The sequence below is a fragment of the Schistocerca serialis genome, chromosome 2 (genome assembly GCF_023864345.2).
Source record: "Schistocerca serialis cubense isolate TAMUIC-IGC-003099 chromosome 2, iqSchSeri2.2, whole genome shotgun sequence".
Taxonomy (NCBI): domain Eukaryota; kingdom Metazoa; phylum Arthropoda; class Insecta; order Orthoptera; family Acrididae; genus Schistocerca; species Schistocerca serialis.
The window spans coordinates 657513325-657527717 of record NC_064639.1 but is presented as its reverse complement, the minus strand read 5'-3'; positions in this window follow the sequence as shown (position 1 = coordinate 657527717).

Below are 14393 nucleotides of genomic sequence, written 5' to 3'. Positions count from 1 at the left end.
GCTATTTTTCATAGATGAGTGGTCATTATTCTGCAATTCACACTTAAATGCGTGGCAGAGGGTTTCTCGAAACATCTTGAGACAATTTTCCTACAGTTATACCCTCCAAGAGCGTACGGGAAAAATGAACACTTAAATCTTCCAGTACGACCACTCATCTCTCTTCTTTTCTAGAAATGATCATTTCTCCCTATGTTAGTTGGCGAAAATAACATACTATTACATTCAGAGGAGGAAGGTGACGACGGAAATTTCGTGAAAAGATCTCGCCGCAACGCAAAACGCCTTCGTTTTATAACAATTATCATTCCCCCCCTCCCAACTCGCTTATCATATCCGTGACGCTTTCTCCCGTATTTTGCGATAGTATAAAACGATATGCTTTCCTTTCGACTTTTTCAATATCCTGCGTCAATCCTGTCTGGTAAGATCCCATGCCTCACAGCAACACTAGCAGAGGACGAACAAGCGTAGTGTAAGCAGTCACTCTAGTAGTCCTGTTGCTGTTGTGTTCTGCTAAAAAAATGCAGTCTTTGGTTTGCTTTCTGACAACAATGTTCCACTTTAAGTTGTATGTAAATGTAATTTCTAGGTATTTAGTTTAACTGACAGCTTTTACATTTGTGTGATTTACCGTGTAACTCAAGTTTAACGGATTTCTTTTCGTACTCCTATAGATGATCTCATACTCTTCCTTTATTCAGAGACAATTGCCACTTTTCGCACCACGCTGATATCGTGTCTAAGTTATTCAGCAACGGTGTTTGATCTTCTGATGACTTTTCTAGGTGGCAAGTGACAGTATCATCTGCAAACAATGTAATAGGGTTGATCAGTTTGTCTCCTAAATCCTTTATATAGATTAGGAAAAGCAGAGGTCCTATAACAATTCCTAGGGGAACGGCGGATATCACTTGTGTTTTAATTCATCTTTTTCCGTTCCGTGACCTTTCTAACGGGAAAGTTGCGCAGCTGAAGTGATAATCCATAGGCAGGCTATTGGATTAGAAATCTCTTGTGAGGAACTGCGTCAAAAGCATTCTAGAAATCTAGTAATAAGGAATCAATTTGAGGTCCCATGTGGATAGCAATCATTACTTCGTGCAATAAAGAGCTAGTTGTGTTTCGCAAGGACGATATATTCTGAATCCGTGCTGACAACGTGTCAATATGCCGTCACCTTTGAGGTAATTAGTAATGTTCGATCACAGTGTATGTTCCAAAACCCTGCTGCAAATCTACGACAGTGATATGTGTCTGTATTTCAGCGGATTAGTCCAATTTCCGTTCCTGAGTTTGGTAACATCAGCAACTCTTGTCTTTTTCAAATGAGACAAGAGCAATTTCTGCAGATAATATTGTAGCTCTAAAAGAGAATAAAACCAACGGCAGTTCACTCATCTACATCCGATTAGTAATGTCGCTGAACGTAAATTTCCGGGACTTACGGTTTAACTGTTTTCAACATAGCATAACTGACGCGAGTGGCAGATGGGCTCTCCAGCTACACGTAGCGAAGAAAGACTACTTTCAAAACCGGAACGGTGGAGAAAAGTTCATTTTAAAACTGATACTTATGAACTTGGCTACATGTGGTTGTACGGACACACCATCTGCAACGCAAACGACGTGGGATCTACGTATGATTCACCGGTTACCTACGATAACAGTTCTGCTTTTGTTTCTGACTGAGCCCTGAAAGAAAGGTGCACGTTAGATATTGAATGGATTTGAAAAATTTGGAATTCTGGTATAAAGAATAGTAAATGAAACCTTCGTATCATGTGTTTAATGTCAACATACATTACGAATTTACATCAGCAACAGAAAAAATGGAAATCACAAAAAATATACTCATAAACAGTTCAATAAAATTCCAATTTACGTCACAAAACTGCTCGAAATGCCCATCGTTTACTGCAATACACGTTTTCAGTCTGGTCAAGATAAACCTGGACAGGCAGAAAACACTTCTTTGGTTGTGTTACAAGTGCTGTTAGAGTAAGATTTTTATATCCCTATGGATCGTCGGAGTTTTTGAATAGACTTCGACTTTACCCTAGACAAAGTGATCCAGTAATGCTAAATTAGGCGAACGTGCAGACACAATGCTGACGCATTCTCGTTTTATCCAGCGACCAGAAAAGAGCTGTGTGATGCATTGCATAGTCATAAGCACCCGTCGTGCTGGCACCACATAGGAGCATGTCTATGTAACTCAAGTGACACCTCCTCTAGTAGAGTCGATAGCACTTCGGTAAGATGTCGTCTGTGTATATGTGTGTGTGTGTGTGTGTGTGTGTGTGTGTGTGTGTGTGTGTGTGTGTGTGTGTGCGTGTGTATGTGTGTGTATGTAACCCGTTTAGGAAGATCTAAGGCCCTGCAATCATGGACTGTGCGGCTGGACCCGGCGGAGGTTCGAGTCCTCCCTCGTGCATGGGTGTGCGTGATTGTCCTTAGGATAATTTAGGTTAAGTAGTGTATAATCTTAGGGACTGATGACCTTAGCCGTTAAGTCCTATAAGATTTCATACACATTTGAACTTTTTTTTTTTTGGGTTTCGTTAGTGACCAATAACGTAGTCACCAATAATCGCGCAACAGACGTTCACACTCCGCTGCCTGTGACTTTCAGCCTGTATCAGCAAAAGCGGCTTCTCAGCGGCGCAGTTTCTTAAACTCAGATTTCCAAGAGATCTAAAGGTAGCTTCATAGGCAAAGATTATCCTTTGAAGAAGTACGTGTTGACCTGATGATACACAAGAACCGAGTAACAAAGTTCCATACATCTTCAGCAACCCCCGATGGTATTCTCCTAACGATACGGATAGAAGCTTTTTGCGCGCAAAATGCGAGCGGCTCTAGGCGTCTTATTCCAGAGGCACTCATAATTCCGCTGGAGCAAACAAGTGGATTATGTGCAGCAGCTGCCAGAACATCTGTTTCCTTCGCTCGGCTTCCTTGTTCTCTACGCTATGCGCATTATTCCCGTGCCGGTCCGCAAACTATTTCTTGCACGTAGCTAAAAAGTCATTTTTGTTGAAGACCGCCTGTCGAGATACCTGATTGTTTCGCCTTCCTTCCGCATAGAGTTTCGCTTGGTTTGTGAACGACATTTATTTTTTTAAAAATTAAACAGCACTCGATCAGGTCAAGCACACAAACAATTTGGAGATGCTGCATTTCCTCTGTTCCCCATGTACATCGATGCAACACACTGTTTCTTCCTTATCCAGAGTGACGTATTTCTTTATTTGGGTGTGAAATCACTAACTCCCGCATCAGACAGCACTCGATTTCTTGTTCAAAACCTATGAATGTTCAGTTTTAAACACCAAAATTACTCCGAAAGTAGAAATCACATCTTGAAGAAAGGAATGCCCTTTTGGAGGCACGATAGTAGCAGCAGGAATTACCATAATTCTGTTTCAAAAATCGAAGCTGATTACGTTATTTCTGTAATTAACATAGACACGAAAAGAAATTATACGTCGTTTAGTGAGGACTTTCTCAGATTTCATGTGTGTGATAAAGAATTATGATGTCTCAAAAGGTTCCAGAAATGTTTAAGGTGAACAGTTTAGTTGAATTACTCTCCATAATTTTTCTAGGCTATATCGGTATTCATACGACAGCATGCGCTAACGATAAGTTCCAAAACTCCACGTACGAAAAAGGGATTTTTTCGGCGCTCATAACTTGAGTACTACTAGTGATAGAAAATAGTGGGTCAATTGTCTGTACAGTCCTTGACCTAGGGAACATCGTACAACCAACAAAACGAAACTATACTATAGTTCAGAGTCAAAATTTGAATATTATACACTTGCTCCAGCCTAAGCAAATGGAGCAAATCGGTTGGTTCTTTTTTCATTGGATGTGTTGTACGGTGCGCCTTAAGGGGCTCATGCAGGCACCATTTCGTTCATCGGCGAATCCCGAGAAAACCTGACAAAAGTGCTTTTCACCATTTTTTCGCTGTCAGCAGTGAATGCGTAACTAATAGCAGCAAATTGCTCATATTTCAACAGTACATTGTCTAGGAATTTTTCTAGAAGTTTCTATTTCCCGTTTTCAAAAATCTTTATCTGTTATCGAGAAACACTCGAAAAACATAGTTTTGGGAACCAAAACCGAGCCACGGATTCCAAGACGTCCACGCAAAACAATGCCTGTAATTTTTACAGTATGTTCATAAGATCCCGATCTCAAAAACCTCGAAAACATTTTTCATACCCGTTTCCGAACTGCAGGGGTTTAAAGTTATCCTACTTGCAAACGAAAATTATGGACTTAAAATCTGGTGTGAGGCGAAAACGTAATTTATAAAGTGACGCAGAATCGAGAAATGCGCTGTAAAGTGTCTCTGTCATCATGAAAAGTACAGGAAAAATCTTTGTGCTCGTAAAATCCGTTTTGAGGAATAAAATTAGTTCTGCATTATTTAAATTTCACATAAGTAAACTACCAAAATTTCTCTGACCTATAAATTCCTTTTCATATCAGTGTCACGCCCTGCTTTAGAAGGAAACAAAACAGCGAATATGCTCATGTTTATTGGAAGTGTGTTATTAGCTGCCTCATTCTGTCTTCCTCAACACCTTTAAAAATGTTCCCAAAAATTTTCATATGAGAACATATTCGAGTGTTTTATGCTGAGAAGGATGGAGACAGTCGCATCGGCGAATAGAGGAAAAGGTAATAATTATCGGAAGGTAGTAGACAGTGGTCGCGCTACAGAAAGAGCGATGGAGACAATGGCATTGCTAGAGACAGGAAGGGACACAGTGGCAGTGGAACAGAGTTGACAGTGACACATCAACGTTAGGATAAGAGAGAAGTAGAAAGTGGCAGTGGGAGAGGAATAAAGAGAAGCAGAAAATGAAATTGGCTGAGAGCCAGTGATATCGAGAGAAGTGATATGAATGAAGAGAGAGACAGTGACAGTGAGAAGATACAGCAGCAGTAGGAAGGAATGAATACGACAGTAACAACAAGAGAGAGCAAGAGGGAGACAATGCTAGTGAGAGGGGCAGTAGTAGGAGGACACAGCGGATTGTGGCTGTCGGACAGGAGACATTCACAGTCAGAGAGACACAGTGAGATAATGACATTGACTTGGTTTGAGTGAATGAGTTAGAATGGGCATGTGGGAGTGGAAAGTTATGACCACCTTGCAGTGGTAGACTAGTGGGTGTGAGCGAGTTACAGTTAGGAGAGATGAGCTGCATGTTAAAAAAGGCGCATACCAAAATTTGTGGGAAAATTTTTAAAGGTGCTGAAGAATGTCGGATGTGGCAGCTCATATCCTACTTTTCAGTCAGAATCTTTTAAGCAGGAGCAAATTCGCCTTTTTGTGCACCGATAGGAGCAGTTTTCCGCTAATTTGTCTTTGATCGACAAATGTAGTCTTTCTACTTTCTGCCAGCTAGAAGTGTGCTTAGAGTGAAGGAGCAAGCACAAAACCCTTTATAAATTACGTCAGAGATACCGTATACATTAACTGCAAATTTCTATATTGTAATGTTAACTGTCTTAATCCACACATACCGGGTGTCCCACCTAACTCTGCCATATCATATATTTTCGAAACGAAACAAAATGTGAAAAATGTAAATGGCTAGGGATGCACCTATGTCAGGGACTCATACGACGGGCTGGAATGCACAGTCCATAAATGTAAAAAAACGTCGCTTTCAACACAAAGTCAGCTTGTTTTAATGGCGCATGTATTTTTTTTTCTAATGTAATGCAAGCTCGAGGTATGAATAGTGAAGGCAGTCTTGTTTTCATTGGTATAAACCTCACACCGTCAGAAGTACGTAGACTTTAAAGGATGACAACGACGCCACAGTTTCTGCTGTAATGTGCAGAGCAAGGGTTGGGTTGCCTACAGCAGGCTTCGGGACAATTCAGGCAGCCCACAGCACTGTATGACAGCATTGCGCTAGAAACTGCGGCACCGTTTCAATTATTTAAAGTCTAAGTATTCCAGAAGTTACAAGGCTTAGAGCAGTGAAACCAAGTCTGCTATCACTAATTAAACCTCCACTTTTCATTTCAGTAGGAAAAAGAATACATGTGCCATAAAAAAAGTTATTTATGTTGAAAGTAACGTTTGCTTACTTGCAAGGGTTGTACATTCCTTTCCGTTGTGTTAGCCCCTGCTATAGGCGCATCCATGGACAATTCTTTTCTTTACGTTTTGTTTCATTTTGAAAATATTTGGGGTGGCCGAGGTAGGTGGGACGTCCTGTATATTAAGGCGCAGTATTTTGGTATTGGCCACCAAAATAAACTATACGCATCTGTTCAGAGAAAAAAATTAAATTTTAAACACACAACATGCGTCCCACTTTCCTTATGATAACTCCCACACTGAAGAAAGAGCACGATTATACAACAGTACCATTACATTCTAGTTGGAAAGTTAAAGGATATTATTAAAATCTTACTAGGTAGAGGTTATTTCGGGGAAACAAATACATTTACATTTTACCTTCTGGTAAATTTGGAGGGTATTGGGTATTCCTTTGTCACTTGCCCCTATCCATTGCCAGTCACGAACACTGCGTGGTGAGCCTCCATGTGGGCTCTAACCTCTCTCATTATACTTTCGTGGTCTTTTCGAGAAATCTACACAGGTGGACGTAATATGTTGGCTGGCGCTTCTTCGAACGCGAGCTCTCGGAATTTTAACAGTAAACCACAACAAATGCACGGCAGCTGCCTTGTAACCTCTGCCATTGGTAATAAAAAGAAAACGCTGGGACGTTTTCGCACTTCCTAAACCAACCTGTGACAAAACGCTCTTATTTCTATCTTCTCAATTTTCTCTTACAGTTTTTTCTGGCTCTGGCACTCCTGTAGGGATCCCTTCGTGGCTAGACTACGCCTCCTGCTTGGCGTTCTCTCAATGAATCCCTGTCTGGCATATTATGCTGTTCCCACGATTAGCAGCTGAATAAGATAGCGAACCAGCTGCAATAAATGGTGGTATTCAGCTAACCTTAACCATACTTTCAATGGATTTAAACCTGTCTTCATGAAACCTATTTTTACTATTTTCAATTCGATGTCCGTGTACTTCGAAACAGCCGTAGATCCCTTGGCAGCCACGAAGTTAAATATTTTAAATATGACTGCACTTCAAGAATATCCCCATTTATTGCACCTGGTTGGCTATCTTATTCTCCTGCTATTCCGCAACCGTTGTTGAAGCCTAGCCGTCTTCGAAATATTGAAGTTCCTATCTGCCAAGGTATCTAAGGCTGCTTCAAAATATATGGACATCAGACTGAAAATAGTAAAAACAGCTTTCTTGTGCTTCTGAAGAATACTGGTTTAAATCCGTTGAAATCATGACTAAGGTTAACTGAATAGCACCTTTCATTGCAGCTGGTTGGCTGTCTTATCCACCTGCTGTTCTGTAAAAACGTTGCTGAAGTGCAGCTATCTTCAAACTACGGAAATTCCTACGATTAGTTTTACATGGTCATTCCACTTTAAATAACTCCCAGCGCCTATTTCCAAATTCTCATTGCATCTGACTCCTACCAATGTTTGTGGACAATCTTGTAATCATAAAATGGTAGGTTTTATCACCTATTTACGCTGGAAAGTGCGGCTGTCGGACTAGGGGACTATCACTTTAAAGAGACGACAGAATGGTTTTCGCTTTGTAGTCACAGTCCTCAGGCATAGTTCCCCCCTCTCCCCCTACTCCGGACACGGCGACGCTAACATAGAAGGTTGTAAAGTCCGTTGGATTCAGAACGTCCGTTGAATTCAAATGAACCCCTTAAGCTCCGCCTCCCACATAACAAGCCGGTCCCGCTAGTCGCCAATTCCACAAGATACTGCTTCACTGCAACTGCGCAACGATCCGGCAGCACGTATGTAGGTCAGCGTCGATGAGATGCAGCCTGTTGTTTACAATACACTGACTACAAATCTCTCTAGTCACAACAGGGAAAATCACTACGTAAATCAACTAAAGCAGTACAATAATGTTGGCGAATGTCAGTGATACTCCGCTGAGGTTTCGCAGTCTGAGCAAGATAACGATATAAACTGATGGTGTTCTAGCAGTAGTGGACACCAGAAGATCCTGAGGAACATCCCAGCAGAGGGATCGAAACGTCAATCATTTTAGAAGAAATTTGACGCGGCTAATAACCCAGAAGATTTTAACTTCGGTGACAACGGCCACGAAAGCCTGCACACTTACATAAACTGATTTTGTCATTTTCTGACAGCACACAGAGCGGTTGACTGGGCAGTTCTTTGGACTTTAAGGTGGACATACTGCTGTCGATGTTATTGTGCTTAGTCACTAAATCACTTGCAGAAACAAAAAAAAGTATCGACCATAGTATGTGTTTTAAGGAAATATTAAGGATGTGGTCTGAAGGTTCAAATAGTGGAAACCATTTTTGTGTAGCAGAGTGGAAATTTGAATTCCTTTCCTTACAAATATTTAGTAAGAATTCCATCTCGTCTAATTCAATAGATTTCATAATTTTTCCAACATATTTTCTGTAGTATTACTCAATATTATCATACAGCAACACACTGAGGGAAGAAATCAAGACGGGATTTATCGTTCCGTCGACGATGAGAGCGCATGTGTATTAAGATCGAGGCAAGGTTGTACGAAGTACGTATGACACTTCATAGCTCACACGTTTCTATGTTTATATGATACTCTTTTCCGAAGTTTTCCTGCCGCATCATGGAGAATATAATCATAGCTGCCACACGTCTCGAGACTAAGGACTCCCAAGAAACTGCGTGTTTTATAAATGTACTGACACGAATCTTTACTGAGAGATGTGCAAGAAAGAGACAAAAGTTCAGTCTCGACATATGGAGTTGCTGCATACTGCCTAAGATATTTTAGCTATGAAGGAAAATAGTCTGGCGATGAATAACTCATGAATGTTGAGAACCAAAGACAGAATACGATGGATACCTGCCCGAAGTAAATGTGAAACAGATCGTCCATGTAAATGACATTTGACGCAAAGCGGTGGGTACAAAGAGTTCAGCACCCCATGATGCGACTTCCATCGAGAATGAAATCTCCGGGTGGACGTAACCAAAAATATAGCGATAATTTATGTTCAAATAGAAGTAATAATATTGACTTCCTTGTGGCTGGTCCACAGACACAGCAAACGTTTTGAATGTTAAAACTAATTATACATTATAGGATATTTAAAATTTTAAAAATTAAAGTTTCTTTACTCCTTTGTTCAGTTGTGTACTATCAGCTTATTCTGGCAAATTATCAAGTTCTGCTTGGAATATTTATCACAACGAGGTTAGAAGTGATAAAGGAAACTATCGCAAAATACGCAAGAATTCCAGGTTATCGAATAACGTGAAATACATGTTTTCGGTGTGGCTACTTACAAAGCTTAAAGCACCATATACACATCACAGGCAGGAAATAAAATGGGACTGTAACACAAAAAATTCATCACCAAAGAGAGACGAGAGGGCTGAGTGTCTACTGAAAATGTTCTTTGCCATGATATGTGATGAGCAGAACATACGGTATGGTTTACAAGCATATCAGATCGACGAAACCTTTTGCCCAGCTTTATGTAGTTACTTCGTCCATCTAGTGACAGCAACAAGGATATAGACTAGCTGGGATGTGTCTACGTCTCAGATCCATTCAACACATGAAAAATTTACACAGGTAATTTGCTTTGTCTGTCTATAGATAACCATCTGGAAGCAGAATCTGAGATTACTACTTGTAGTCCCATTGTGCGAAAATAATTGTAGCCGTTAGTGAACATTTTAGAGCCTATTGAGCTTCAAATTTGATCCATCCAAAATCTACTGTTGCCCGTTCTTCTCAATTCGCTCATTTAGTTGACGATTCCCCCCAACCCCTCCAACTACTCTTTCCCCTTTTCTCTCTCCTCTCTCTCTCTCTCTCTCTCTCTCTCTCTCTCTCTCTCTCTCTCTCTCTCTCTCTCTCTCGCACTGTCTCATAGCATCAGACTGTGTCACAGTTTGACATAACCAATTGCCCGCTATTATATAGACAATTCAAACGAAAAGTATCGTTACTGGTTTGTATATAGTAGTTACTTGTAACACTTATTAAGAACGTACCATGAACCGAAAACCGAAAAATAGAAAACGTTTTATTGTTTTCAGATAAAGTCTTAAAATGTATGCCAGATATAGGATTACCTACATACAATAACTGATAGTGTCATGTGAGATATGTGAGAAAATTTGTAATTACGAGTATAGCAATGAACAAAAAGCCACTGAAGATAGCACAGAAAGAGTTGGACCAGTTTTGATTAGATGAAAAATAAACAAATTATGCTTAACGCTGAAATTTTCTCTGTGTTATTATATATTCTTACCGACTGCTGTATCATTCCGAATTACTACTGTTTTTTTTTTTCCTGATCGTTTACACGTTTCCTCCATTTTCACCACAAGCCGCTTCACGGTTCCACTAAGTGCCAACTACAAAAGGAGATTGCTCGCAACAGGACGAATAGTGGTGCACATCGTTCTCGACGTCATTCTGGACGTTGTTAACTGAACTGAAGTTCAGTTGTCTAACAGATGAATGAAGTAACTCGCCCTTCAACTGAATGCTTCTACGTTTTTGAAGCTCGACACTGCCCTGTTCATCGTACTGTTTTTTCGTATTTCGTCGTTGTATATGTACAGCTTTATCAACACATGTCAACTTCGATTGCTTTGTCTATTGAGATGCAGGGGCTTCTTGCAACTGAAGAAGTTAACAATAACTAAGCAGCAGATACTAGTTGTACATTTAATTATTATTAGTCAGTCGAGGAAATTCCATCGGCTATGTTCCAGCAACCCCCCATGAACCATGGACCTTGCCGTTGGTGGGGAGGCTTGCGTGCCTCAGCGATACAGATAGCCGTACCGTAGGTGCAACCACAACGGAGGGGTATCTGTTGAGAGGCCAGACAAACGTGTGGTTCCTGAAGAGGGGCAGCAGCCTTTTCAGTAGTTGCAGGGGCAACAGTCTGGATGACTGACTGATCTGGCCTTGTAACAATAACCGAAACGGCCTTGCTGTGCTGGTACTGCGAACGGCTGAAAGCAAGGGGAAACTACAGCCGTAATTTTTCCCGAGGGCATGCAGCTTTACTGTATGATTAAATGATGATGGCGTCCTCTTGGGTAAAATATTCCGGAGGTAAAATGGTCCCCCATTCGGATCTCCGGGCGGGGACTACTCAAGAGGTTGTCGTTATCAGGAGAAAGAAAACTGGCGTTCTACGGATCGGAGCGTGGAATGTCAGATCCCTTAATCGGGCAGGTAGGTTAGAAAATTTAAAAAGCGAAATGGATAGGTTGAAGTTAGATATAGCGGGAATTAGTGAAGTTCGGTGGCAGGAGGAACAAGACTTCTGGTCACGTGACTACAGGGTTATAAACACAAAATCAAATAGGGGTAATGCAGAAGTAGGTTTAATAATGAATAGGAAAATAGGAATGCGGGTAAGCTACTACAAACAGCATAGTGAACGCATTATTGTGGCCAAGATAGATACGAAGCCCACACCTACTACAGTAGTACAAGTTTATATGCTAACTAGCTCTGCAGATGACGAAGAAATTGAAGAAGTGTATGATGAAATAAAAGAAATTATTCAGATTGTGAAGGGAGACGAAAATTTAATAGTCATGGGTAACTGTAATTCGAGTGTAGGAGAAGGGAGAGAAGGAAACATAGTAGGTCAATATGGATTGGGGCTAAGAAATGAAAGAGGAAGCCGCCTGGTAGAATTTTCCACAGAGCACAACATAATCATAGCTAACACTTGGTTTAAGAATCATGAAAGAAGGTTGTATACATGGAAGAACCGTGGAGATACTAAAAGGTATCAGATAGATTATATAATGGTAAGACAGAGATTTATGAACCAGGTTTTAAATTGTAAGACATTTCCAGGGGCAGATGTGAACTCTGACCACAGTCTATTGGTTGTGAGCTGTAGATAAAAACTGAAGAAACTGCAAAAAGGTGGGAATTTAAGGAGATGGGTCCTGGATAAACTGAAAGAACCAGAGGTTGTACAGAGATTCAGGGAGAGCATAAGGGTACAATTGACAGGAATGGGGGAAAGAAATACAGTAGAAGAAGAATGGGTAGCTTTGAGGGATGAATTAGCGAAGGCAGCAGAGGATCAAGTAGGTAAAAAGACGAGGGCTAGTAGAAATCCTTGGGTAACAGAAGAAATATTGAATTTAATTGATGAAAGGAGAAAATATAAAAATGCAGTAAATGAAGCAGGCAAAAAGGAATACAAACGTCTCAAAAATGAGATCGTCAGGAAGTGCAAAATGGCTGAGCTGGGATGGCTGGAGGACAAATGTAAGGATGTAGAGGCCTATCTCACTAGGGGTAAGATAGATACTGCCTACAGGAAAATTAAAGAGACCTTTGGAGATAAGACAAAGACTTGTATGAATATCAAGAGCTCAGATGGAAACTCAGTTCTAAGCAAAGAAGGGAAAGCAGAAAGGTGGAAGGAGTATATAGAGGGTCTATACAAGGGCGATGTACTTGAGGACAATATTATGGAAGTGGAAGACGACGTAGATAAAGATGAAATGGGAGATATGATACTGCGTGAAGAGTTTGACAGAGCACTGACAGACCTGAGTCGAAACAAGGCCCCCGGAGTACACAACATTCCATTGGAACTACTAACGGCCTTGGGAGAGCCAGGCCTGACAAAACTCTACCATCTGGCGAGCAAGATGTATGAAACAGGCGAAGTACCCTCAGACTTCAAGAAGAATATAATAATTCCAATCCCAAAGAAAGCAGGTGCTGACAGATGTGAAAATTACCGAACTATCAGTTTAATAAGTCACAGCTGCAAAATACTAACACGAATTCTTTACAGACGAATGGAAAAACTAGTAGAAGCCAACCTCGGAGAAGATCAGTTTAGATTCCGTAGAAACACTGTAACACGTGAGGCAATCCTGACCTTACGACTTATCTTAGAAGAAAGATTAAGGGAAGGCAAACCTACGTTTCTAGCATTTGTAGACTTAGAGAAAGCTTTTGACAATGTTGACTGGAATACTCTCTTTCAAATTCTGGAGGTGGCAGGGGTAAAATACAGGGAGCGAAAGGCAATTTTAGTTTGTACAGAAACCAGATGGCAGTTATAAGAGTCGATGGACATGAAAGGGAAGCAGTGGTTGGGAAGGGAGTAAGACAGTGTTGTAGCCTCTCCCCGATGTTGTTCAATCTGTATATTGAGCAAGCAGTAAAGGAAACAAAAGAAAAATGCGGAGTAGGTATTAAAATTCATTGAGAAGAAATAAAAACTTTGAGGTTCACCGATGACATTGTAATTTTATCAGAGACAGCAAAGGACTTGGAAGAGCAGTTGAATGGAATGGACAGTGTCTTGAAAGGAGGATATAAGATGAACATCAACAAAAGCAAAACAAGGATAATGGAATGTAGTCTAATTAAGTCGGGTGATGCTGAGGGGATTAGATTAGGAAATGAGACACTTAATGTAGTAAAGGAGTTTTGCTATTTGGGGAGCAAAATAACTGATGATGGTCGAAGTAGAGAGGATATAAAATGTAGACTGGCAATGGCAAGGAAAGCGTTTCTGTAGAAGAGAAATTTGTTAACATCTGGTATAGATTTAAGTGTCAGGAAGTCATTTCTGAAAGTTTTTGTATGGATTGTAGCCTTGTATGGAAGTGAAACATGGATGATAAATAGTTTGCACAAGAAGAGAATAGAACCTTTCGAAATGTCGTGCTACAGAAGAATGCTGAAGATTAGATGGGTGGCCGGCCGTAGTGGCCAGCGGTTCTAGGCGCTACAGTCTGGAACCGCGCGACCGCTACGGTTGCAGGTTCGAATCCTGCCTCGGGCATGGCTGTGTGTGATGTCCCTAGGTTAGTTAGGTTTACGTAGTTCTAAGTTCTAGGAGACTGATGACCTCAGAAGTTAAGTCCCATAGTTCTCTGAGCCATTTGAACCATTTTTTGATTAGATGTGTAGATCACATAACTAATGAGGAAGTATTGAATAGGATTGGGGAGAAGAGAAGTTTGTGGGACAACTTGACCAGAAGAAGGGATCGGTTGGTAGGACATGTTCTGAGGCATCAAGGGATCACCAATTTAGTTTTGGAAGGCAGCGTGGAAGGTAAAAGTCGTAGAGGGAGACCAAGAGATGAATACACAAAGCAGATTCAGAAATAAGTAGGTTGCAGTAGGTACTGGGAGATGAAAAAGATTGCACAGGATAGAGTAGCATGGAGAGCTGCATCAAACCAGTCTCAGGACTGAAGACCACAACAACAACAACAACAACATGTTCCCGCACG